The sequence below is a fragment of the Camelus ferus genome, chromosome 7 (assembly GCF_009834535.1).
Source record: "Camelus ferus isolate YT-003-E chromosome 7, BCGSAC_Cfer_1.0, whole genome shotgun sequence".
In the NCBI taxonomy this organism is placed as follows: domain Eukaryota; kingdom Metazoa; phylum Chordata; class Mammalia; order Artiodactyla; family Camelidae; genus Camelus; species Camelus ferus.
This window is the reverse complement of record NC_045702.1, coordinates 44,609,100-44,636,657: the sequence shown is the minus strand read 5'-3', so window position 1 is coordinate 44,636,657 and position 27,558 is coordinate 44,609,100. Positions and strand designations below refer to the sequence as shown.

General features: G+C 42.2%; 1 long non-coding RNA gene across 1 annotated transcript; it reads left to right on the top strand.

Moving 5' to 3' along the window:
• The first annotated feature begins 840 nt into the window (after positions 1-840).
• On the top strand, positions 841-25,969 carry LOC116664919. Its single transcript, XR_004321467.1, has 3 exons — positions 841-934; positions 10,676-10,795; positions 25,839-25,969. It is a non-coding gene; the product is annotated as an uncharacterized LOC116664919 (long non-coding RNA).
• The last annotated feature ends 1,589 nt before the right edge of the window (positions 25,970-27,558 follow it).

The following is a 27,558-nucleotide window of genomic DNA, read 5'->3' as shown; positions in this document are numbered from 1 at the left end:
GAAACAAACAGTTGCATAAATTCATGCTCTTCTTTGTTAACAATTTTCAAAAAATTTACTTAATATAAAAATCAAAAGTATCTTGTAGTCAAGTTAAACTTCAAAAATTAATTTTAAATGGGGAAAGGTGTAGCTCAAGTGGTTAAGTGTGTACTTAGCATGCAGGAGGTCCTGGGTTCAATCCCCATACCTCTTCTAAAAGTTAATAAACCTAATTACCTCCTCCCCCTGCCAAAATAAAATAATTAAATAATACAATAATAAAAATTAATTTTAAACAACTGAAAGTTATAAAAAGGTGTATTTTGTTTTCCTTGATAACATCACCAAGTAAATTATTGTATTAAAATACCTGGGTCAAGGGCTTCACTTATGCCACAAAGCTTCCTCATGTTACGTCCCAAAGAACCAAAAAAGAAAATAATTATATATGAGCAGATTATATAGGTGAGAATATTGTATACTTGTAGTTTAAATGGAGTCTCCAAGGTGGCTGATTCATTCAAGAAAATAGCCCACAAAACATAAAATTTATAAGTGGACTGTTGTGCATTTGTAGAGTGAATGTTTCAATTTCAGAATTACAGATGTGTAAAAATCATATGTCCCTGCTGGTGAAAGACCAGTAAACTTTCAAATGTTCTATAAAAATTTAAATGCTGGAGGCCAATACTCGCAAAATTTAATGATCGTTCTGCTAATAAAAGTTAACTTCTTTTAAAAAATAGTAAAAGAAAACATACACATCTTACAAAATTTTTAAAAAGGGAAAGTGCATGAAATCACATATTTTATATTTTTAACTTACTTGTATTCATTAAAATTCATTCTTTTCACAGGAATGAATGGAAATATGAAAGAAATGCAGATGTGCCTGGCCCATCTTGTCACACATTGCTTTGAAGGAAGCCAGTTGTTTTTGGAACGTGACAAGGTAAAATAAGAATGGGGCTTTTTATTTAATGTTTAAAAAACAAAACAAGAAAAGAAAGAGAAAAAAATGGGGGTAGGCAACAAAAATCTGTAACAACCCACTTTCTTTTAAATGTGTTTTGCCATTTAGCTTGAGGACTAGATGCAACTGGTCAATATCCATAGTATCCACCTTGCAAATAAATTACATCTTAGGTTTCTCTTCTGTTGTCTGGAACTCAGCACATCTCTAAGAACCAAATATTCCACTGGGTGGGAGGAATCCCTGGCTGGCTCACAAAATTCAAAATAACCCACAATTTAGCTTGCTCTATGCGTGAGTAGTGTTTAAGTGGTGATCGACCATCAGGTGAAATACTTTCTATAGAAGAACGCATTCTATATCCCACCTCAGGCTTTCAGAAGTACCTCCACCACTGGGGCCATGGGTGTAGCTAGGGGTTGAAGGGAGGAGGGAAGTACAGGGAGTTAATTTTGACCACCATGAACTCCTAAATTCTCCAGTATTATTTAAAAGGATAAAATCATAACTCTCACACAAATATACAATGAACTTGGGTCAAAGATTTTGTTAACTCATTAATTAGTGAGCCAACAAGTAAGATGTTACTGCAGGGTCAAAGAATTCAAGGAACCACACATATATGGACAATAAGGACTACTGAGATGAATTTACACAGAAAAACAAAAGGATCTATCTATCTATCTATACGGCAATGATCAATTACATTCCACCAGATCCAATTAATTTGCTTTTTTACAGATAAGGATCACTTTCATTATTACTATTTTTCTACAACTTGCAGAATTATAAAGAAGCTTAAAAACAATAAAAAGTGGATATAACTACAAGAGTGCATTAGACAGCACATGGAGTAACTTCTCTTTTATCTATTTAAAGTGTTTCACAATTTCTCCCAACAATATCATAACAACAGTCCTTTCAGGTCACTCATATCCCTGATATTGTGGCTTGGGGAGGATATACTGAATTTCAGATTACAGTTCCCACACTGTATGTTAATAAAGTCTATACCAGGGCTGTCAAATAGAAAGACAATGCAAGCCACAAATGTGGCCATATATGTCATTTTTAATTTTCTGGAAACCACGGCGGGGGGGGGGCGAACACCCTATACCACATTTAAAAAAAAGGCAGTTACAATTAATTTTAATAAAATATTTAAATAAATATATGCAAAATATCATTTCAACATGTAATCATATGAAAGAATTATTAATGATGTATTTTACATTCTCTTTTTTTATTCTAAATCTTTTAAAAGCCAGTGTATGTTTTGCACTTAAAGTACATCTGAATTCAGACTAGCTGCATCTCAAATGCTTTACTAGCCACATGTGGCTACCAGACAGCACAGGTCTGTGTAAATCAAACATTTGTGAGCTAGCTAAGTTTAGCATTTCTTGAAGTATTGATTGAAATATTTAGGTCTGTCCCAGCCCTTCCATGCCTATACTGTTATTTTCATGGTAGCCAGGTTCCCAGATTTCCTCATGGGGGAATAAAGCATGATCAATGCCCAAGGAAACTATAACTTGGATTGGTTGTCTAGTGGCCCCATGAATTTTCTCCTTAGCAGTCCACACCGTTGTCTTTTCCCAGGGAGACCATACTTACCCCTGTGATGTGAGGGAGAAAGCGATGCACACACGGGGACACGGCGGGAACTGTAATTATAAACATAATATGGCTTTGCCTGTCGCCTGAGTAGGACAGCACCTGTCAAAAACATTAACTTTTTCATTTTCATATCACTGTTGTGAGGTAAAGAGAGGAAGAGAAGTCATAGGGCTGTGTGTGTGTATGTGTGAGAGAGAGAGAGGGTGGGGGGAGAGAGTAGCTAAAGGCAGCCAATGAAAGAAATTTTTACTTAGTGAGATACAGGGAAGTCATTCTGGCTTATGCATGAATTAACTTGAATTTTATGCTAACTAAAATAGCCTGTCTGTGGCCTATCAAACACACATTGTACATCTGCTTTAATTATTTAAAAAAGGGCACACTGACCAGAAGTAAAGAATGTCCATGTTAAAAAAAAAAACAAAAACTAAATGCCCCTCTTCCCAGGATGCCAGTGCAGGTACACCTTGATGATAAGACTTCCTTCTCAGGTGCCAAGGCCATACTGACTTGCACATGCTGGTCTGTTCCTTTTTTTTTTTTTAAACCCTGAAGAAATGTACCCCTGACTTGTTAGTGTTTCTTTGTTCTGACAAGATATAAAACTGTGCTGGAAGCCATGCTTCTCTGGGGCAGCACCTCAGAATAATTTGAGAAGCAGACTTCAAGGCTGGTCCTTAGTTTGGCTCAAATAAAACTCTCTCCTATTCTTATTATTGATTATTTATGTAAACACAGCCTTGAGACCCAACATCTTTCCTCCTTCCTCATTTTCTTAGGACCCCAGGGACTAAAATCAGTGCTCCAAGGACCAGTGGCCCCAAAATAGCCTTTCAAACCCCACTCCTCATACTCTCTCTTGAACTTTCAAAAGAACATGCAAGTCATTCTGCTCCCCACCCGTTCAATTAACTGTTTGACTCTGGTGACTGCCATTTGAAATTGTCACTTCCTGAGCATGATTGGCACTTTTACACCTGGGTGACAGTCATCCCATTCAACTGGCAGTGTTCGCCTGCATTTAACATTAGTGGCTCAATAGTAACCTATTGAAGGACCAGGCCCGATAATGTTTGTATAAGGAGGGGAGCCGTTAAGAAAAAACTACATGTGCTGAATTCAAGAAGGGGGTTATTTCTTTCCCACTATAAACAGAAATGATTATAAAACCAGAAGCCAGAAAGTTCCTCACCCTTCACTTTGGCGTGAGGGGGTTTCATTTCTCTGCAAAGGCCTAGTCTCTGAGTGCTGACTTCTCCAGGTTTTTACTGCATTCCAGGGAGGGAGATAGAAACCAAAGCAAACAAAGTGCCCCCAAAGGACCCTCTCCTCCTTCCAAAAAGCTTCTATTTTTAATTCTCTGCAGCTTTTAAAACAGTGGAATGGGAAGGTTTCAGCAGTCTGTGGTAGAAGAGAATTCCCGCTTTCTCTAAGGACGTCCACTTTAGATAATCCCTGCTGGCAATGGGACCCCAGGGCCAGGGCTGGGCAAAGGGATTTTCTTGGCAGTTTCTTTTCAGCACATTCTGTCATCTCCAAGTAACTTTTTAACAACTGTGCCTTCCTCTTCTCACAGGGGGTAGAAAGCATGTTCTGAGCTGGTGGCTAACTTCATGCAAAATGTATCTACTTCCCTTTGAGCATCTCTCTCTAGTGCTAAAAATACGTTTTCCTGGTGCTTGGTACTTTCTATGAGTGCTTGACTTTAAACCACAGATCCTTAAGCTCTCTGGAGGATTTCTCATATTTACCCCCCATCCACCTCACAAGGTGAGGGGCAAATGGTGAGCCCAGATTTTTTGTCAGGTGGGGAAACAGGGCAGATCCACAGAACATGGCAAGCAGCTCTCCCAAGCGTGTACGGAGAATGCCGGCAGCAAACGGAAACATTCTTTGCTTGTCTCTGTCTGGTTTGCAGCCTCATGGCTACTATCTCCCAAACACACATTACAGGGTGTCATCCTGTAGGCATCTGATGCACATTTGTTGTCCAGCTGCCAAGACATTCATTTGGCAGATGACTCTTAAACTTCGGCCACATACAGTGCACTCTGACTCCCAGAAGCCTGCTCTGCTCCCATGTAGATCTGAGGTTGAAGCAGCATTGGACACCCCTGAACACAGGGACCACAAGGAAGAGCAGAATTTCCTCTATTTCATCCTAGGCTACCTGTCTGTGTGCCCACAGGACTCATTTTCAGAAAGGCATATTTAAGGCAATTGACCATAGAAAGTGCTAGACCCAAAGAACCTCTCAGTGTTCTTAAGGACAGAACTTGAAGCTTGAGAAGGAAGCACCAAATGAGCTGCAGGCATGAAGGTGATGAGAAGGGCTCCAATGTAGTGGAGAGGTAGGCAGCCCAGATTTCAAAGATATTTCTACCTCCTAATGTTACAGTCATTAAATCAAGAATTTAATCCTTTAGCCAAAATGCCCTGTTTCTTAATAGAGCTCTTACTTGGCAAAATGCTGCTTATAAACATCTCTTCTCTCCAGCTTTCAGAGCTCAACCAAAGCATTTTTTATTAAAAAAGGAACAAAGCAGTAGAAACCAAAAGAACTAATGTGTCTGGACTCATCCTTTGTCCCATCATTTCATATCAACTTTGAATCCCAGAAATCCTCACAGTAATTCAGCCATGAACCTGCTACATAAACTGGGGGAGATTTGAGCATATGTTTTCAATTCATTTACACTTGACTCGTCACAAAAGGTTGCTTTTCTTAAAAAAAAAAGTTCTATTTGATGTCTAAGAAAATGTTTCAACGTTTTAAAATAAAACCTTTTAGAGTCTTTCTCCGTTCACAACAGGACACTGCAGAATGCTAACAGAATAGGAACTCAAATGTGGGAAGGTTCAGGGATGGTTCAAAATTCAGAGCCATTAATTTACAGAGGGTTCAAAAGTTGGCAAAGTGAACCCTCTCATGCCTACTCACAATAATAAATAACAGTCACAACAAGGAAAAGGAGAAAGGGGAAAGCCACTGGAAAGCCATAATTTATCCCTGTCTCCAGCCTTACAGCTCTCTCCAATAAAGCAGAAGTTCTTTGGAGAACTTAGGCTGTGCTGCCTGCAGGGAGCTGAGATCGTCTTCTGTCATAAATTACCTGGCTGGGGATAAGCTTTCCTCCAGGTCCAACAGACAGGCAGCTCTGCAAGACCCATCACCCAGTTCTGGGCTCCTTAAATTATCCTTCATCTGGTTGTGACATCTGAAAAGCTAGAGGGAGAATGATCACCCCCAAATCTGACCTTCCTATGCCACTAGGTCTTTTTTTTAAATAAAGCACGACACCTCAAGAGATAGACACAATAGCATTCTATTTGCAAACAAAAATAAGAAGGAAAATAAAGCTTTCTATATACTTCTTCAAATAAATAGTACAGTGTTTTCAAACTTACCCACGTTAAAGACTGTTTTTCATTGCAAAGTGACCCTGAGTCCTTTTCCCAACTAAGATAGCCACAGTGACACTAAAAATCATTAGCAGTGAGGATTGGAGGGAACCTTAAGTTTTCCCCTTTGTTCTCACTTTGCAATCAACAGCCTTGCCACAGCTTTCCAACCATCTTCAGATGTGTACACACACAGACAGACACATGCACGCGAACATCTGAGGACCTGGAATATTTGAGTGAATGGCTGCAGTACCTTGAAATGTGATCAAGCTTGAGAGCAGGTACTAGGCCAAGAGAAATAACTCTTATCCATGAAAAGTTCCATAATAAATCAGTAAGTCTTTTCTTCCATATGTCACCTGACATGTTTAATTTGTCAGCTTTGACGGGATTGCGGCAAGTGGAGCTGACCGTTGGCGAAATTAGAATGGGCCTTTGTGGAGAAGGGCAGGACGTCAGGCACGGAAGGGCAGAGTGAAGGGCCCACAGAGTGGGCCAGCTTCGTGTGATGGAGAGTCCAAAAGATGGGAACAAAGATCTCAGATGTTACAGGTTTAAAAGGCATCAAGCCAATGAGCAGACACAGTAATAGTCATACAGTCCAAGAAATTTAACTCTTCCTTTCCTCATTGGCTTCTCCCTGGAATTCGGCCTTTGTCATAAACCCTGGGAAATAAGATAAATCTATTCACTTCCACTTCAGTGTTTCCCTTCTGGAACACTGATTTACCCTGGAGGCAGGAAAATGTACTCTTTGCAATACCTGCACCTTCTGAACGAGGGGAAGCCAGTGGATTTATTAGTGTCAGGCTGGCTAACCTTGGATCTGGTCATACAATTTGTTGTGAAGGAAAGAGCTTTTTAGCTGCAGAAGTAACACACCCTTGATCCTGCCAAGAAAATGGCTTTTAAATACCTACACTTTATTTGTTTAGGAAGAAGAATCATGTTTACTAGCTGTGAAGCCCAGTTCTCCCTCCCCTGCTGGGACACCCTAGTCACCCTAATCACCTTGGCATCAAAGAAGATGCCACTACCAAGTCTTTATGTAAAGTAAATCATTTAATCCTACCCAGCGAAGTAGGAGTAAGCTATCCCCAGGTTGCAGATGAGTTAACTGAGACATGTGAAGAGATCAAGTTATTATCCCAAAGTTACCTAGTGGTGAGACCTACACTCAAATCAAAACCACCCACCCGGCCACCCACACGTGAGATAGATTCCCTCAGAGACCTTTTCAACAAGATTGTTTAAGGCAAATGACTCCTCAAGTCCCATTAGTTATAGATAGATAGGTAGATAGATAGATAGATAGATAGATAATAGATAGATAGATAGATAGATAGATAGATAGATAGATATAAATTCTTTATATTTGCTCATTTCCTTTTTCTATTTTAATACAATTGAAGTGTAATACACAAACATAAAAGTGCATAAGTATTCAGCTCCACAAATTTTCACAAAGTGCATGGAATCAGCATCTGGATCAAGAAATAGATCATTCCCAACTCACAAGCCTCTCTTGTGCCCTCCTTCAAGTCATTACTCTCCTATCCTCTTATCCATTATACTCCTTGGTACTCATGTCCCCTTATTTTTGCCAGGGGCAAGGGGTACGTGTATGTACTATTTGTTTATAAGTATGTATTTTGGAAGCAGGCTGCCTGGGTTGAAATCCTGCTATGCCTTTTACAAACTACATCCTTTGGCAAGTAATTTACCTCCCCTATGACTCAGTTTTCTCAACTTTAAAATAGGGATTTTTGAGTTGGAGAGAAAACTCCTGCTTCCCAGATTTACTGGGGGTGTTGAGTGAGTTTTAAATAACAATATTAATTTTAAAATAATGAAACCCTGGGTCCTTGTAAAAATAAATAAAAAAATAAAATAAAATGGAGATATTAATAGACCCTACCTCACAAGGTCGTGGTGAAGATTAAATGCTACAGTGCATCTAAAGAGTTTAGATTAAGGTAAATAGAAAAGCTCAGCGTGAGTCATTGCAAAACACCAGCCATTATTATTGCTGGGGCATTTCTCCCCCTCTCAGAGACTGTCTGTGGAAGACCAGGAAGGTACAAAGATAGAGTGAGGGAGATGGCAAGGGAGAGGAAGAGAGAGGAATTCCAACCAAGCACGTGCTGTCCGTCAGTATAAGACACATATCCATCTGTAGTTGGGGAGAAGATTGGAGCCGAACAGGTGGAGGAAGAGCTAAACTAGACAGCTTTCCAGTCACACAAGTTTTCAGAGTAAAACTATTATTTGAAACATTATGTATTTTCTCTTCAGTCCTACTTACGCTTTGTACATGTGCAAATAAACATGCCAAAGAGGAGTATGCAGGAATGCTTTTTGAGATCATCCATGAGCCTTGCATGACTCCTCATGGTCCAGAATTGAATGTATATTTCTTAATTTCCTACAGTAGAAAAAAAATGACTGTGAGGTGTTTTTTTCCTGCCCAATTCACTATTTAATTCCTAACATAATTTTTTAGGTAGAATAGATTTCAGGCATTTTTCCATGTCACATTTCCTTATATTTTTGTGCCACTTGAAACATTTTTTGCCCATTTAATTTAGAACCTCTCAAAACTCTCTGCCATGTAAATTGAAAGTAAATAGCTTGTTTAAAGCTGAGAAACCCGAAACCTCAAAAAAATAAAAACATGAGGTTGAGAACTTGCTGGGCAAATTTCCTTTTTTTCTTGCAGCCCAAAGAATTCATTTACTACAATGTCTATATATTTTATGAAGTGCTTAACCAAGTTATGGAAGTTAAAAAAGAAAAGAAGAAGAAGAATAAAAACATATTTCAAGTAATATTAAAAATGACAAGCATATAATAGCATTTTGAATAGTGAATTGACTATAATAAAAAATTAGCATCGTTTAGGTTTCTAGCAAGTATGAAATAGATCGAGGCTTGATAGATTGATTTGCTAAGTTATAGCTGGGTTTAGGAAAACTCAAAATGGATTGGAAAAGAGGTGTGAGCTTGATTCCATCTGTCTGACTGTCTCTCTCATCACTACCCTCCCTCTCTTGCTTGCTTCTGCAATTTTTCTTTCATACTTGATTTTGAAGTAAGTGAACCAGAGGTTATAAACTCTTAATGCTGTACACTTTCCAGTTGTAGACTTTTTTTTTTAACACAGCAGAGATAATGTTACTTACAGAGCTTTTCAACAGCGTGGCCATTGGCTGGCCAGGCCCTCTGTCCGAAAGGAACAAAACATTTCCTTCCTGGGTGGCTGTATGTGAGCTGGAACAGTACATAATGTTCAAGATAAGAAAACGGAAGTTCCAAGCACTGAGCTTGTGTGGTTTAACCAAATGAGGGAAAATAAGAAATGGAAGGACAGTGAGAAGCTTCCTTATTTGCAGCCCCATGTCAGAGCCAGTGCAGGGATTTGGAGTCGGACAGCGTCTTTCTTAGCCATAAGCAGGAAAGTCTTGTCCCTGCTCCTTAGCTTTGTGCAGATATAAATAGGATATGAAGCAGCTTTGTTACCTTTTAGGGATATCATAAATACCAAAGAGATCATTATAAAGTGATTCTTAATGCCCTTGAGCTTGCTTTGAAAGATAAAGTAAATTTAATTTACAATTTCCAGTTCAGAAGCCAAAGACTGTGTCCACTCATTTCTAGAACCAGGAATTACAGTTTGAGCCCTTGGATCCCTCCAAACTTTTAGATGGTTGGGTTCACTCTGAACAGGGTGCTGGCTATCATCTCAGCCATGGCACCTGGTCTCTAGACTTTGACTCAGGCTGACTTGCCCATGGACCATAGGCCCAGCTTCTATCCAGAACAAGATCTGGTCATCACAGCTGCCTTCTGAACCTCAGGTTCCTCATCTGTAAAATGGGGATGATAACAATAGTAATTCCTACCACATGGGGGTATTTCTGCTCATCCTCCTGCAGCCTGTAGGTGAGGAGGGTGACAGGCAGACCTGGTCAGAACTAGCTCTGTGACCCTCAGCAAGTCATTTCACGCTCTGGCTCTCCATTTCTTCATCTGTAAACTGGGAAGAACAACACCCACTTCATAGTGAATTCAATGGCATAAAACTCAATAAATTACTATTGCTGACTTGGCCTTTCTTGTTTTGCCTTTAATTTTTAGTCTCTCTCTCTTATTCAAGGGAATCCGACAGAAGCCAGTGATGCCCCAGGCTTTATCCTTGGCTCTCTCCATGGTCACGACTTAAATATCCCCCTTGTAGGTCAAGGGGCTCCCACCATCACTAGTTCCACTTGTCTGGCTGGAGCTCATGTGGATCTGATAATCCCACATCAGGGGAAGGTGGGGTAGTGGGGTGGACTGATCCCAGCGAGGGTGCTGGATTCTGTCTCCCATTTCTACTCAGTCTCTTCTCTCAGGAAGCCATTGCTAAGTAAACAAAATGGGCATCTCCTCAGTCCCCAGGTGCTCCTCCTTGACTCATTCCTTATGCTGTCTTCTGCGGTTGTGCCCCCTCAGTTTCTCAAGTACTCCTTTCAGTAAAACATTTTTGAGAGCATATGCCAATGTTTGTTTATATATTTATAAACTATATACATGCAGGGCTCTGCTGATGTTTTATGCATTCTGAAAACACACACAACACAGAAATTTCTAAAGTATGAGATAAAAAGTAAATGGGAAAAGGAATTTAATCATTTTCTTTGTGTGCCCCAACAGATCATCTTAGGCTCCCTCTGCTGCTCTCCAGCCTCCCTGGCCCTGGGAGAACAGTATTCTCCAGTGGATCCTGGATGTCCCACCTCTGAGAGAGATTTGCACACCGTAACCCAAGAGCAGGTATGCTGGCCAGAATAAGCCTCCACTGTCATCACAAGAGCATCACCCCCAAGTCAGGCTCAGCTTCATGGGTATGTGACTTGTGCAGTCAGACAGGACCCCATGCTCAGTAGGGCCCCACGCTTGGTTAAATTATAGCTGTCACCATCTTGAAATTCTCAAAAATTTTATCCTTACTTGTGAGGTTCCGTGGAACAAGGAAGCATGCGTGTAAGCAGAGGAGGTATGCAAAGTAATGCGTGTCCCCTGCTCCTTGCTGCCCATTCATATATAGCTTTGGCAGCGCCTCACAAGCATAGCATTCCTGTGGACCCACCACGCGTGGAGTTTAGAGAGCCTCAGAGTACAAGGTAAGCATATATGGAAGCCATCTGCTTCCAGAGTGTGGTAGAATGCTCATGACTCAACGAATGAAATAAAAAAAATTGAGTTAGCTTTGTGAAGTGTTCTGGTAAGAATTAAATTCATGTGCATGTATGCGCTACAAAAACAAATTGCATAATTTCAGTGATTCTGTGCACAAGTTAAGTGCTCTTATATTTGCATTTAAAACTGGCATTCCACAATATAAAGATGAATGGTATAATTCATGCTAATAATAAAAAATTTTTACTTTTACTTACTTAAAATGATGTCAGATAGCAAATAAAAAACACCATGACAAGTTGAGAGACTGTGGAAGAAAGGAAAATATTCTGTATTTTAGTAATTTTAATGCCCTTTTTTCCTGCTTTTAGAACAAGGGGCCTCACATTGTTTTTTTACACTGGAACCGTCTCTGCCCCCTGTTCCCCGATTCATCGCCAAGTGCCCAACCTATCTCTGTCCACCCTACTCCCTTCTCTCACTGGAAGAAAGAGAAAAGAGTCTTCCTCTATTTTGCCATAAGAAAAGATCTGTTTTTCCAAGACCGTGGTTAGTACATTTCAGTTGATTTCATGCTCCAGAAATCATTCATTCAACAAATATTTGTATATTTATATGGTTAAACTTTAAATAATAAAATGGTAAATGTTTGCCCAAGAGAATAGCTACCTATTCTACCTTGTTTCTGACACAGCAGAAAATTCCTGCTGAAATGGAGATATCTCAGTTCAAAAGAATACACCTATTGAAACTCGAGGACTGAGCTCTCGAGCAACTACCCTTCAGAATTCTTCACCCACACCCAGACACTAATGATTTCCAGAGATGGCCACAGCAAAGAATTCACAGAAACATGGGTCACTGTGTCAAGGATCATGTCAAAAAGACAAGGGCACCAGTTCCAAATATTTCAGAGGTGAAAAGGTCATTCTTATAAATACCGTATCCTCCACATTCAGCACACCATGGTACATGCTTCGTCATAATTTGGTGGGCCACCAGCCATCACCAGCGGAGCCTCCATCCAGGTGAAATTGCTCAGTCTTCACCAGCCAGAGGTCACTCGTACATCTTGGGTGACAGCTTCTTCCAGGAATGGACACGGTCAGGTTTTTTCTTCTAGAATCCACTAAGTCGGTGGTTCACAAAGTGCAGTCTAGGGCCCCCTGGGGGTTCCTGAGACCCTTCCAGTGTGTTCAGCCAGTTAAAATTACTTTCATAATAATACCAAAGTGTTCTTTTCCTTTTTCACTTTTATTCTTTCATGAATTGGCAGTGTAGTTTTCTAGAGGCTATATTCATTTTTCTGCCGGCTAATGAATAGAATGTATATTCTTGTATTTTAAAGATTTCTCCATTTAAATTTCCAATATTTGTAAGTATAACCCAGATAAACATAAGCTCTCTTTTGTCATCAATAATTTTTAAGAATGTAAAGGGGGTCTAAGACAAGAAAGTTTGAGAAGTGCTAAACTAAATGAAGTTGATATCCATCACCTTTTGCATTTTTTTCAAAGATGGGTCTACCCTCTTCTTCCAAGATAATTCTTCCTCACAATCCCAGCAGTCACCAGTTGTCCTTATAGAGACTGCAGTATCAGTGACCAATGGGCAGGTACTATAATTCAGCCTTGGTCACTTTAGCAAACAGAAAACTAAAGGTATACACCTGTATGGCTTTGCAAAGTGATTCCTCATATGACATAAACTGCAAACATGTTTTGTGGAAGGAACAAGATTTTAAATGTCTTTGAATAAAGAAGGGCCCAATATATGTTAATTTTTTAGTACATTTAAAAACATTACCTTGTTTCCCCAAACCAAAAAAAAAAAAATCAGTTTAAATAAATTGCATCTGATACAGCATATACCTGGAAAAGGAAATCTCTACTACTTTCCTAAAGAATGTCTTCAACACACAGGCGTGCACACACACACACACACACACACACACACACATACATACACACAAAACCCTTCATGAACACATATGGTATTTAATGGATACCTGTTATAGAACAACCAATTCTTTTACCTTTTTGTGAACTGTGAGTCATTCTCCTGCCCCAGAGAGGGTTTTCTGAGCTTCATAAATATTGATCATACTCCCTAAATTCCAACAGGCAGTTTCCTCAAATGTGGATGATATTTCTCAACTTCATTCTTCATTCTTTCATTCTTTATTTTCTATATTCAGTCACATTATTGACTACCATGGAAGAAAAAGATATTCCACACAGATGAATACTCCTGATAACCAAAGCTTAGCCACTTCAAATCCCAAGACATATTTCACTCATTCATTCATTCATTCATTCTTTCAAAAACATTCCTGGACCGTGAGCCTGGAATTGTGCTGGGCCTTGAGAATACAACCACAAGGCAAAATGTGCCCTTAAAATAGTTCACATTCCACTGAATGTTGATTAGAATTTGTTCTAAAATTTACCACAAAAGTCTTAAAAATAGGTGTATGTGAAGAAAATATTATAACTTCTAATTTTATTTTTATCTTGTGTATGTTTTATGATGTAAACAATATATGAATTTAGTAGCACATGCATAAATTATAATGAATAAAAATACACATCTATTGAAAGGGAGTACCCCCAAAATTTTAACTAATAAGCTGCACAATTAAAAAAAAGGTTAGAGATACTAATGGAACACGCTTTGGGAAGCCTCCTTTTTGAAAAAAAAACACTTAGTCTGTCACCTTCATGAACACTTTCTTGGCTGTTCAGCAGCTGTCTGAGAGTTAATCATAAAATTAGTATATGCTTTTAGCCTGCAGGGCTGTCAGGGAATTTAGAGACGATATACTAGACCTCTTCTTTCACAGAAGCAGCAAGACCCAGAATAAGTGATTTGCCTAAGCCACTTCCCAATTTGGTGAAGGAGCTAGCGAGCTATGTTTTTGAAAGTGTGACTCTGAGTCACCATCACCATGGGAGGGGCCTTGTGAAAATGTAGAATCCTGGGCTGACGGTCTGGATGTTTTCCATCAGAATCTCCACAGGCCGGGCTGGAGCTCTGGCTCCATCTTAACAGCAAGGTCTCCAGGAGAGTCCCAAGCACTCTAGGAGTGGAGGACCCAGGAGAGGGGAGATGGACACTTGGCCACCGCCTCCGTGTTCCCAGTGCCAGGCTCTCTCCTGCACACGGGTTCTTTGCCTTTGGAGCAGGGACTGCAGTGCTGAGGAACAGCTGCGCCCACCGTGCTGTTTGACCCGACACGGCTGTGGATTGCTGATTTTGCTAATTCTGGGACCGCTTTTTAGGGGCTTGTTTTTATCTCTTCCTTTGATGTCAGGCTGTTTGCCATCATTTTTTTCTGCCTTCAGTGTGATCACTACCAACCTCTCTTCCCTCCTTCCTTGTCCCCCTCGAATTTTCTGCTTTTAATACGTTGTGGGCTGGGAGACTACATAAATGGGCTTGTTAGGAGTGTGTGTTAATTAAGAGCCAATTAGACATCGTTAAAGTGCATTGCTTTGTGACTGGTGTTTCCGCTGCTTCCAGCCTGTTTTGCTTCCTTCCTGCTTCTCAACTGAGTTCCAGAAGGCAGGTTGAGGGACGCCTGACCTCTGGATAAGTGGAGCACAAGGATATTTACTTTCTTGTCACATTTCACTGCTGTCAAAGCTCAGAAGGTCTGGCTGGCCCCCCAGAGGAGCCAGTGTGCTTAATGATTCAGGACACCTGGGTCTGACCTGCTCCTCTTAACGTTTCTCTGGACTCAGAGTGATTTACAGGAAGAGGGGCTAGGGTCCAGGAGGCAGGGGGAAGGGCACTCTCTCCGGGGTGGACCAGGAAGTAGGAATCAGCTCCTCTGAGAAATACACTAATTTCCAGTTCAAGAAGAGCCTAGGTCTGTCCCTCTCTAACAGCTGCCTGGAATCTCAGCCATGACACCCACAAGGGTATCAGAAGGGGAGTTGTAGAGGTGGGGGCAAGCCATGGGCATGGGAGTGGGTGGGAGAGCCACCTCTAGCCTTAGAAGGCATAACCAATATATTTAACACTAAGGTTCATTCCACACAAAAATACTGCTTTAAAAAAAAAACCTTCAGTGTATAAAAATATCTTTAGAGCCTAAGCTTTATTTGTCTTAGATGCCATTGTTAAATGATGTAAAGACAATTGTGGGGATCATAAAATTCTCATCTTCATCTTGTATTGGGAAATGAAAATTAATTGCCCTCAAATGTCCCAGGATCCCTCACCCTTCCTTTATTATACATAAATGTACAATCTTTTGAACCCTTTTGTCTTTCCAAAGTTATAAAGTGACAAAAATTAAAACAAAATGGGAACCCAAAGTCAATGTTATTTTACTTCATGGGGTTCTATGCTTCCTGTGAGCTGATTTCTTGTTTTTCTCAGAAAAAGTAATACCTTTAGCTAATATCCCAGGTTAGGACATGCATAACTGAAGCTGAAGTGTGTGTTTATTTTTTAAAAAGGGAATTTTGAAAAGAGGCAAAAAGGGAAAGGTACTTGTATGCAGGGAGAGATCATACTGCTCCATTTTCAATGCTTAATTACAAATCTGCTCCAACTAATTTCCTTATTGTGCCCACAGCTGCTGTTCTTTTGTCACCAGTTTATTTTTCTTTGAAAATCTGAAAGGCATCAAGGCTGGCCCTGAAAGTCATCAGGAGCAGAACTGGTGTCCCAGATGCCTCATTACTGGTCTCGTTTGCCAGCCTGTTTGGTTGTTTATGTCTTGCATTCAAATCATTTATTTTGTTCAGACCCTCTTTTGCTTTGAAAATGATTTTAGAACACCGGACTGCTTTTATCACTCAACCGTTTGCTTTGCTGGGTAACAGGAACATCATGGTTTAATCAACATCACAATTTCCCCATAATCTCTGGGCAGGCCTTGTTTAGTAAATACCAAAAAGGGTAGAGCTGCAAAGACTCATTCACAATGACCCAGGGGTCTGAGTTTCTTTGTTGGAAAGCAGAAAATGCTGTTCATATGAAATCATAGTGATTTGGGAAGATTTTCATCTGAAAGTCTAAATGTCATATGGAATGGTTTGGAACTTGCAGAGGTTTTGCTTTCACATCCAAGAAAATTGGCTGCTAAAACCAGCCAAGACACTTTGGGGAGAAGGAGGGGTGCACTATGGATATTAGTAAAATGTGTTTTACGGCAAGCAGCATAGTAGAAATTTTAAATGCTGGTTCCCAGGAGTCAGGGATACCTAAGTTCAAAACCTGTCTTGAGCAAATTATGCTAACCTCTTGCACCTCAATGTTCCCAAACATAAAAGAGAAATGAGCAGCATCTAACTTCTAGAATTGCAATGAGAATTATGTCAGCTAATGTTTGGAAAGCTGTGGGCAAGGCCAGGCATGCAGTCAACTCAAAAAAGCAAGAGCTATTATTATTACTATTTGTTTTTCAGAAGAAAAAGAGCTAATTGTTTGGCCAAATATTTCTGTTGCACTTTTGGTTAATACCTATATTGTGGGAAACAATCTACATGAATATCAAGGGAAATTGTTTATATTGTCTGCTATAGGTAAAGTGACTGTATCACTTATGGTCCAAACCAGGATCCTTTGAGAGTGAAAATGGGTGTTATGAATAATTATGCCAGAACTATAGGTGTAAATCAGGACCATCCCAGGTGAACCACAGCATATTGTTCATTGCTTCAAACCAACAAATGATTAGAACTGGAAATAACCTTTGATATTTTCGAGTTCACTGCTCCAGTCTCACAGGTGAGGAAAATAAAGTCCAGAGCAGCAACGTAAACATAACTTCCCAAGGTCACTCAGCTAATAGCTGAAGACCAGTCTGGGATGCTATCCTTTAATTTTAACTTCTCTGACTGTTCCACAACATGGTTCTGTTTTTGAGTATCTTTAGCAAGTCTGGGCACTTTTCTTCTTCCTTACTTCTTCTGCCGAAAGAGTCCTAAGCCATCCTTCTCTTCTTTTCCCCTCCATTTTACACCCGAACTGATGACAGTCTGTACAAAGCAATCTTCTGAAAGGAAGGCTTGCCATTTTTTTAACCTAAATCCTTCATGCTGTTGTTTAAGGCCATTTTCTCTTTCTCTTTATTCAGTCATGGGTTGAGAGGGAAAGGGAGCAACTGTTCCCTCCCATCTTCCTGTTAAGGAAGCTCTTTTAGGCCTCTCTGGATTATCCTTTGCTCCACTTTCCTTTGAGATCAGTGAGTTACAATTAGTTCTTAACCAGGATACCCCCTTTAAATCATTTTTCCCAAACATCTCAACAGGACACATTTGTTTCTAAGCCTCTTGGAAATTACACATGTGAATATACATCTTTAATCCCTGTTAATTATACAAAAAATATAATATCTACCTGGTATAGATTTCAGCAGCTTTCATTTCAGGTGATTTTGTTGCATTATTTAGACACAGCAAATATTCCATGTACAGGATTTGACTTTAAAGAGACAAGGGAGCCAGATGATCAGAAATCACACGTGTCAGGCCCTCGGAAGGTACATCACCAGCCTGTCTTTAATGAAGACCACATTTTATAACAATGCTCCCATGCAAATGCAAATGTATGTAGATTGTTTATTTAGACTAGTGCTTTTGTACATCAATCTCTACATTCACCCTGCTCTCTTTTTTGCCTTGGAAGAGATAATGTGGTTATTCCTGTCATCTGTCTGCGGGTTTATGGTCTGGCATGCCCATAAAGATGACAAGAGGTGCGTTTCATGGGAGCAGCCTTCCGCTGCCCTTGCCGCTTTGTGTTGAATTAGATAGACACAAAGCTAATGCAGCAGCAGCATGGGTCCCATGCTCTCCTCCTGGATGTATGGTTCAGTGATGAGCCAGGCACCAATATGGACAGTCACACAATTCCTGGATGCTGCTGAGCATCGCTGGGGGTGTATCCATGGAACACTCTTCAATGCCCTTCAAGGTTAGCCACGCTGTTCTTCTCACTTAGATCTACCTCAGGGTAAAATACATGGGGGTCTTTCCACAGCTCTGATTAAAAACCCATTTTTGAAAGAAAGGACTAAGACATGCAAATGGCAAAGTATGTATTTACCAAGAATCTGGTTAGAAATGAATGAGACCCCAAAACTACACCTGCTGAGAACATACCAGCTCAGTGATTTCATTTAAGGAAGCATTATGAGTCATGGTTAAGAACACAGACTGATGTCAGATTTGAGTGTACGATCTGTATCTCCCACCATATGACCTTGAGCAAGGTACTTAACCTCTCTGCCTTAGTTTTCCCATCTGTAAATTGGGAATGGGACCTGCCTTGTGGGATTGCTGTGTGGGTTAAATGCAATGAGGCACATAAATCTCTTGGCATACTGATTAGCATGCTGCAAGAACAAAAATAAAAGCCCTTTAGCAACAGTTTCATTTTTCAAAGTGTGCAGTGAAAGGAATGTATATATTTTGATGTATTTTGTTAAAAAAAAAAATAGAACATAAGGCTCAGACAGCAGCTAAGTTCCAATTGTGTGTTCTCTCCCCTGCTTGGAGCCCTCCCCTGCAGGTCCCCAGCCCTGATCACGCCATGTCCACATGCGGAGGGATGAAAGGGAATGTTTATAAAGGCTCCTGGTGGTTTGGAGACAGAAGCCAAAAGGGCCACTTCTCACAGAAAGTACAGGCACCAACCCCTCTGCTCAGCGTTGGAGACTTCCCTGCCAGACCCCAGACCATGTTTTGAGGCTCATCGGGAATTTCTCCCATTCGTGGTTCCCACTGGTGCTGCGTGCTTCCCCACCCCTGCTCCTTGGCATTCTGTTCTCTTTACTTGCTTTATCGGGAATACTTCCCCTTCCAACCTTTGTGTAAAACTCAGCTCATTCGATGTCTTTACAGTGATGCCTTCTCATTAGATGCCTTCTTAGCCTCTTTCTTTGTAGGTTGGTGTTATAAATAAGCAGTAATAAAAAGCACCTCCTTTGAACCCTCCCAACCAGAAGGGGTTCCCGCTCCTTCCATACCTCCTGAAGAGCACTGACTATGAGAAGCGCTTTGTGGGATAGCTATTTGTTTTCTCTTTAGAAGACCAAAAACTCCGCGAAGGCAAGAAAGCATGTAGACAGTGTGAGGGCTGAGTTCAGCGGTGTGGGGAACTGGGTAGCAGGCACAATGGGAGACAGAGACAAATGAAGCTGCATGCGTGTCACTCCACACGGCCAGACAAAAGCAAAAGGGCAGTAAGAGGGGAGGACATGCTCAAAAATGCCCAGGTGATCAGGATTAGGTCAACCCTGCTTACAGGCCAGGCTTGCCTCTAGTTTGAGATGTGGTGCTCTCTCTGCAGCAAGATCTTTTAACGTATCTCGTAGCACATCTCATAAAGGGTGGCCTAAGGGTTCATCAGGGACCACAGCTTCCAGAACCAAGTGGGAGAAGGATCCCCTCCCAGGACTACCAGGGGTCCTTCCCTGGAGACGTCAGAGAGCAGGATGCATCAGCTCCTGCGGCAGACATTCACTTTGATTCTCAGTCACAGAGAAACTGCAACCCTGTGTTTATGGAAACCCTGGGCTGCAGTGCATCTGGTTTTCCACCACTGAGCTGAAAGCAGACAGCCCTGCCACATTCATATCGCTCTGCACTCCATCCACAGCCAGAAGAGTTGGTGTGGGCTCCGGTTTCATGGTCGGGCACGGAGGCCCTCAGGTAAATTCCAGCTGGTCCATTTGATGTGAGATCTTCCAGCTTGACCAAGAGTCACTGACCTCCAGAATGGCCATTTAACCTCCATTATTTGGTTTATATTGGTAATATTTACACCGGGAACTTGATTAAAGCTGACCTCTTGGTGAAAACGGAATTCGATATGTATTTGAAACCCCCCTCCTTCTCCACCCAGTGTCAGGTGTCATCTGCTTCACTTCTCCCCTAATTGGCAGATGGGCCTCCACTCTGCCTGCATCCATCTCTTCTCAGTGAGTATGTGCAATGCCTCCCATTTGGTTCTGTACCTTTGTCCCCGACCAGCGTGCTTGAAAGTTAACCAGGTTAGGAGCTGCTGATCAGTTGAGTTTGAGAATTAGTCTGTTGTAAAGAGATTCTGTTCATCACAAGGTACAGGAAAGACACTAAATATCCCCTGTCCTTTGTGCTGTAAGGAAACGTTCATGGCGTGCAGCCATTCAGACACGCCAGCTCCCACATTCACAAGGACAGCTGCGCTCTCGAGGGAATGCGGTGGCCATTGGATCAGGATAACTCTCCTCCTTTACCTACATGAAAATTTTATCCACATTGCTCTTCATATCAGTATGTCTGTAAAATTGAAGGAGAAGCTATTGATAAAATGTTTGCTGACATGTCCAGGAATTCCTCCTTCCCTCAACCGGCCCAGTTCAGCAAGTTTTCATCAGTTATCCCCTTCAAATGCAGGACAGCCTGAGAGCATAGAGGCCTTCAAGGAACTTTAAATCTGAAGGGTGGGTGTGGGTGTGTTAGGGGTGGAGACATGGGTAGGAATCACACACGAAAACACAACAGTTAAATAAGACTGTAACACTGTGAGACTCAGGTGGGGAAAACTCTGCTGGCTTGAGCATCTGGAGCTCTAACTTTGCCACGAGCTAGCCTTGGTGTCTGTAGTAAGTCACACAACCTCTTGGGTCTCCGGGACTTCCCTTGTAAAGTGGAAGCATCAGCCCAGAAGGTACATTAGGTCAACTTCAGCTTGATGGTATTTGTGACTCCAGCGATATCAAACACCAGGTGGTGTTGGATGTCACCAGACTGAGTGTGATGAAGTTGCAAATGCAAGTTGGAGTCAGAGGAGGGGAATATCGTGGGGTGCCAGCAGTCGAAAGGAGGTTACAGTACAGAGCACAGATGACCTGGAGGCCTGGTCCTATGGCCTTCGGTTCCTGCTGCAATGGTGTGATACAAGGCAAGACGGTACGATATTCCCGATGGGATAGTTTTCCTTTTGTGGACACCAGGGGGCCTTTCAACTAGGGAGTGTTTTTCCTACATCTCAGGCATGTGACTTCACATCATCCTGATTACAATCCTGTCAAGCTGGAATTACTGTTCCCATTTTACAGATGAAGTTGGAGGCTCAGAGGGTTACTTTCCTCCAGTCACATGGAAAATAGAAACAGGATGGGAACCTAGCTTTGTCCATCCTAAAGCCCACGCTCTTCCACCTGGCCCAGGGTGCAGGCGCCTAGTGTTCCCCAAGGAGCAGCCCAAAGTGACACTAGTGAGCCAACTGCGGCCTCGCTTACCATGAATACCACACACCAAGGAAAACGAGAGTTGCACACAGCACACTGAAGGAGGATCCCTTCACCCTCCTGCAGAATGAAGGAGCCTGAGCTTCTCCAGAAGGCAGGAACAAAGCCAAGTGCTTGGAAAGAAATAAAAATGATGAGTATAGCAACGAATTAAAAGACTACGTCACAAAGAAGGAAGGCCAGCAGCTGAAAAGCATTCTGGAAAGCATTCTGGCAGCTGAAGCCTTTCCTTTGAACCCACGCGAGTGTTAGGTGCACCTTACAGGATGTGAAGAGGCAAAGAGACTTCTCCTGTTCTGCCTCCAGTCTACTTGCCATTGGCAGCTGCTCACAGTGTCGGCGGACCAGGCAGTGGCATAAAGAGGAGGTAGAAGCCCCGCTGTAAGTCACCTGACCACACATTCTCTGGCAAACGCCCCCCTTGGCAGGGCACCGGTAGTGATCACACAGCCCTTCTTTGCTGTCCGTTTGGGAGCTAGTCTGTGAGTATGGAACCAAGATGCGTGCACTTGATGTTGTGGTGGGCTTCAGGCACTGGACACCCACTCCCACACACCACAGAAGAAATAGCAAACTATTGGGAATTGTGTGATAAAACATTTTTTTCAAGATCATGTTCTTTTTTGTATTTCTAGTCAAAGAATCTCTTTCCCTTTATCTAAACAATCAGAGGATTTGCTCCTCTCAAATCCCAACCTTCTCTGTCTGTGAAGGTTATTATTGGCTTGGTTAAACAAAGTACTTGTTTATAAGAGATATAATAGATGACAGAGTCATTTTGAAATTACACAGTTGGTGTAATAAAACCAGTTAAAACCTTATTTAAAAAATGTCACAGTTGGTCAAATGTATTAATGGCATATGGTTTAGTTTTCTTTTTTTCCCCCCAGAACAATATGTGCATTCTCATTTCACAGAGTGAGTAGAGGATTAATGGAGCAAGATAAACTTTCTCCTGGCTTTTCTTCTAGACAATCTACATTTTCCTTAACTGACTCGATCTTTATTTATCCCCTTTCTAAGTCTTCCCCGTTTTGTCTTTCTCTTCCCCATAGCACCCAATTATGGAATTCCTAAAATTCTGGATAATGTAAGAGATAAATATTATATCGTGTAGAGCATGTTTTAGAAAGAAAAGTTAATGCAGAAATTACATACTACATAAACAGAATGCCCACAACTGGCAGGCATAATTATTTTTCTCCTGTTGATATTACCAACTATAATAATAAAGTTTAAAATGTGCCTCAAAACATAATATTTCAGCTGCATATAGTCGTCATACCAGCAAAGAACATAATTGCATTATTTGTCTCTTCTGAAATCTCTCACTCATAGCTATACCTTTCCTGAGATTTCTATTTAGAGATTTAGGTTGTTTCCAAAGACAAGCTGTACCTGGTCGAGTGGGTCATCCTAGAACGGTGCAGGGGCTTTGCCTGGAGCTTGGAGATGCCATCTCTAATCTACAGCCCTGCCATGAATTTGTTTTTTGTCATAAATGAAGCATGGGGCTGTGCTTTAATTTTCCTCACTGCCCTCTGTCAAGTAATAACCATAAATATTGTCCTGAATCATTAAGTCACAACCTGAAATGTGATCCTGCCCAGCTCCCAATCAGACGGCCATCTGGAAGATGAAAGAAGTCTATTTGGGTTTCGGAATGATCCAGACTCTAATTTGTAGTAACAGTCTTAACAGGCTGTTTCAGAGACATTAACCAGTAACTTGTCTCAGATTCTCAAGGAAGGTCTATTATCCACAGTTGGAGGTATTTGCTTCAAGCAGAACCATGAATTGTAACTGTTGGAAAACTACCAGCCTTGCTGGCTTTCAATCAAATGCCAAATTCTTCCATGGACACTGGATTTCTACCCAAGGGCAAGAATATATGCATACAGCAAATGCATACATAATATATCTCCAAATACTCTCTCTGTCATAAGGAAGGCAAACATTTCAAAAGAGGAAAACAAATTGCAGCTTCTACAAGCAAACAACACAGCAACATGATAGATATATAATTTTTCCTATCACCCTGAGGTTACTTTTACAGAGAAAAATAGATCGTACTCTTATTTTGCTATAGAAATAATCTTGTAAACACAAAGAGAAAGTCATTAACTAAAGTCTGGAAACATGTGCTTAAACATGAGTACACTACTGATCAAAGGGATCAAGCAATTGCTTTAAATACCTGAACTTCCTGGTCATTAGAGAAGCAAGCAGTATCAATAGGAGATGCCTTTCCATTTCCGCTTGACTTTGGACTGAAAGACCAAAGAGACAAAACAACAGGGGAAGATCATGTTTCTTCTCTGAGTTATACATAGCATCGTTCTCAGCAAGGGAATGCATTGAATTCAATTTTTGAGCATTACAAATACACTTAAAAATAAAGTGAAGATATTTATTTATAAATGCATGAAGTACATGATATTTTAGACAATGAGAGTGTCAATGGTGATTCAGAGCCGAACTAAACCAACATCAACGGCCACAAGAATGTTTATCTTTAGCACCTTCAAGGAAGAAAATTCTGTACAAACTTTCATAAACCCTTTTCCTTTGCTTCATAATTTGTTCAGCACATCTCACTTTAGTAATTAAAAATATGTATTAATTATTCATAAAAATTAGTGGCATGAAAAAGATTTTAAAAATTTAAATGTTGCAGTGTCCAAAGGAGGAGCCTTTATTCTTGCTTATTTATATATAGCACTATCCTCCAAAGAGGTTAAGAAAAACCTTCATTGAGAAGCCTTAATGGGCTGAGTTTTAGACAAAGGTTGGAAGGGAAGGTGGTCCATATAAAGAGAACAGAATGCCAAGGTGCAGGGATGGGGAAGCACGCAGCATTAGTAGGAACCACGAATGGGAGAAATTCACGATGAGGCTGAAAACATGGTCAGGGGGCTCTTAGAGAAGTCTCCAAGGCTAAGCATAGGGTTTGGTGCCTGTACTTTCTGTGAGAAGTGGCCCTGTTGGCCTCTGTCTTTAAGCCACCAGGAGCCCTGGTTATAATGTCCTCTTTCATCCCTCTGCATGTGGATGTGGCGTGATTAACCCCTTGAGGGCTCCAAGCAGGGGAGAGAGCAGAATCAGCAGGAAGATGAGGAGTGTGAGTGCACAGGAGGGGAGGGGAGGGCAGGGATTCACATCCGTGGAGGGCCTGTTTTGTGCCAGGTCCTGTTCTTGGAACCTTATGTGCCGCATCACCTTTAATCCTTATAACAACCCTGGGAAGTGGGTGGGATTAGCCCCATTGTACAGATAAAAACAGTCCAACATGGTGAGAAATGTGGTTTTTCCTAAGGTCCTGCAGCACCCAAGCAGCATATATGGGATTCAGAGCCAAAACTGTCTGATTCTAAAGCCACAGAAGCCTCACCCTCTCCATCACATCTGCACACGGCAGTAACACCAACCATGACAGTGAGTGGAGATGCTCCCAGCTTGCTGGCCTTGCTGTGGAGCTGGGAAGTCCTGGTGGAAACCTGCACAAGCTGAGACTGAGAGCAGGGGGACCAGGAGAGGGGGAGCAGGCAGCACACTGTTTTAAGTCAGGTTGCCAGAGCTGTCGCCTAACCAAATGGGGGTGGGATGCACATCCCCGGCTGAGAGCTGTGTTGTTGGCCCTGGGAATGCACTTGTCTTGGAGCTTTGAGAGGCTTATGGTACTTGAGCATTTGGCCCAGGGGAGTTATCAGGAGGTAGAGAAGGAGCAGGAAAGCTGCCAACTCCATGTCAGAGCTCCCAAGTGGAGCCCTGGCTAAGAAGCAGTTTGGGTGGTCTAGTATTGGTGCCTTCCCAAAACAAGCAGGAGATGCCTATGTTCCCCGCTGACTCCCACTGCGGCCCTAATCTGGCACCCGGGGCCACTGCCTGGGCTTAGAGAGCTCATTAGTGTGCACAGAAAGGAAGCTGTCCCTGTCTGCTCAGAGTGGGCCAGAAGAACAGATGGGTGGGACAAGAAAAGCTGGAAGCCACCCACTCTGTGGGACAGAGCTGCCTATGAGCAGAGGGAAGGATCCTGGAGCAGGATGCAGGAGCCTGAGGTGCTGGTACACCAACTGTTTACCTTTGGCAAATCACAAATGCCTTGCAGACAGATTCCAGTGCCTTTAAGCATGGGTTTAGGGTCAGACAGACCTGGGTTCAAATTCTGGCTCTGGCACCAACTTGCTGTGTGACCTTGAGTAAATCACTTGACCTCTCTGAGCTTCATTTTTCTTATCAACAAAATGATGGAGAAGGTGATTTCTTCACTGGGTTGCTGTGAGCATTAAACAGTGAATACTCATAGACTACTTGGACTAGTGCCACACACATTGCAAGTACCCAATGTATGGTAGGTTTTATTATTGTCGTTGTCGTTGTCGTCTTTCTCACATGGATAATGACAAGGGCTCCGTTCTGTCTTAGCACAGGGTTGTTATATGATTCAAAGAGGTCGTCAACACATGTGAAAGTTCGACTTAGGCTTTAAAGCACCACAGAGACAATGGCCAGTCTTCTACGCAGGAATATGCTGCCTCTGTTCCCTCATCTTCTTTGCTGCACTCAAGGGAATGGCCATTGGAACATCCGCTGAGATGGGCACCTGTTGAGGGTAAGTGGGAGATATTATTAGAGTGAATAATTTTGGAGAAGTTACCTGCCCCTGGCAGCTGACTTTCTGCATGTACCTGACATCAGAGAAGAAGCCCCACTCACAGAAAGCGTTGGCGTTCCGAGCCAGGGAGCCCTGGAGATGGGCACTAGTTGCGTCATTCTTGTTTTCCTTATCTTCCAGCCTTCCCTCAGTGCCAACTTCCTGTTTTAGACAGAGCCTTTCTCCATACATATTTGTTAGATGATTTTTTTTTTTAAACTTTTTAACATTGTTCAGGCATCCTGGTGAGCCAGGCCCGGTGTTGTGTGTGTAACCCTCCCCTGACCCCAGCCCTGGGAGGCTCCGGGGGACACAGTGAGAAGGCCCAGGACGCCCAGCCGTTTGCCTCTTCAGACCTTTCCAGTCTGGAAACCACAGTGAGAACCTCTGGAGTGAAGAGCCCTCATGGATTGTTTACTCTTTCCTGCTTCCTGTGGGGCCGCTCCAGCAGGCTTGCAGATGGCGCCTCTGAGTTTTATTCTAAGACAACTGAACCCTCACAGGACTGGGCAGGGAGTAAAAATCTGGAGAGAATGGCATGATGATCTGAAAATGTCTCCTTTTCCTCCTGCTGGAAGTTTGGCTTAGGTTTGGGTCAAAGGGCAGGTCAATGTAGAAATTCCCATTCCCGGATCACCGCAGGCTAGGAAGGCAGCCCTTCATGTCTGCTTTGATACAGCCATTGCCAGGCTCCTTGTCATCACCCCATCCTGTCCCTTTGGAGGCTGTGCTAGGAATGTTTTTGCTTCTCCTGATGTTAGTTAAGCCCTGTGGTCACTGGCTGCCACATCTGTCTCTCTGTCCAGTCTGCGCCGGCCAGTACCCGTGCATCTACCTTCTTACTTCCTGGCTTGTCTCTGTGCCCACATCAGGATTAGCTGCTCCTCGGTTCTGAGAACAATGCCAGCAGAACTTTTCTGGGCTTTTCTTTCTCCCCACAGTAGAGGTGCTGATGGAGAAAGTGTTGTCTCCCTAGTCACGGAGAGCTGCCTGGCAATGCTGTAACATGAGGTAGCCTTATCTTCACCTAGACTAAAGACCAGAGGGATGGAATTAGAACCACAGCTTGCTCGGACTACAGGAGCTCCCCATAAACCTGATTCAGTGCTCCAAGGTTGTTGGGAGCCACAGGGACCTGAGAGTGAGGAAGGCAGCTGGGAAGGGATTCCAGTACCCTCATGATGAACTCTAAAGCACCTGTGAGGAGCCTTTTGTCCACATGTTATACATTGTGACGTGTTCCAAAAACCCAGCTACCACCCCCTTGCCTGGCTTGCTCATGCCTACTGGCTGTTCCCCTAAACCCAACAACACAACTGGCCTTGGCTGCTACCAAGCACCAGGCACAGTGTGTGGGATAAGAGCTGGATTCTGAAGTCAGACTGTGTGGATTTGAATCCTAGCTCTGCTGCTTGTTAGCTGTGTGGCCTTAGGCAAGTTACTCAACCTCTCTGTGCTTCCACTTCCTCATTCATAAGATGGAAGTGGTAA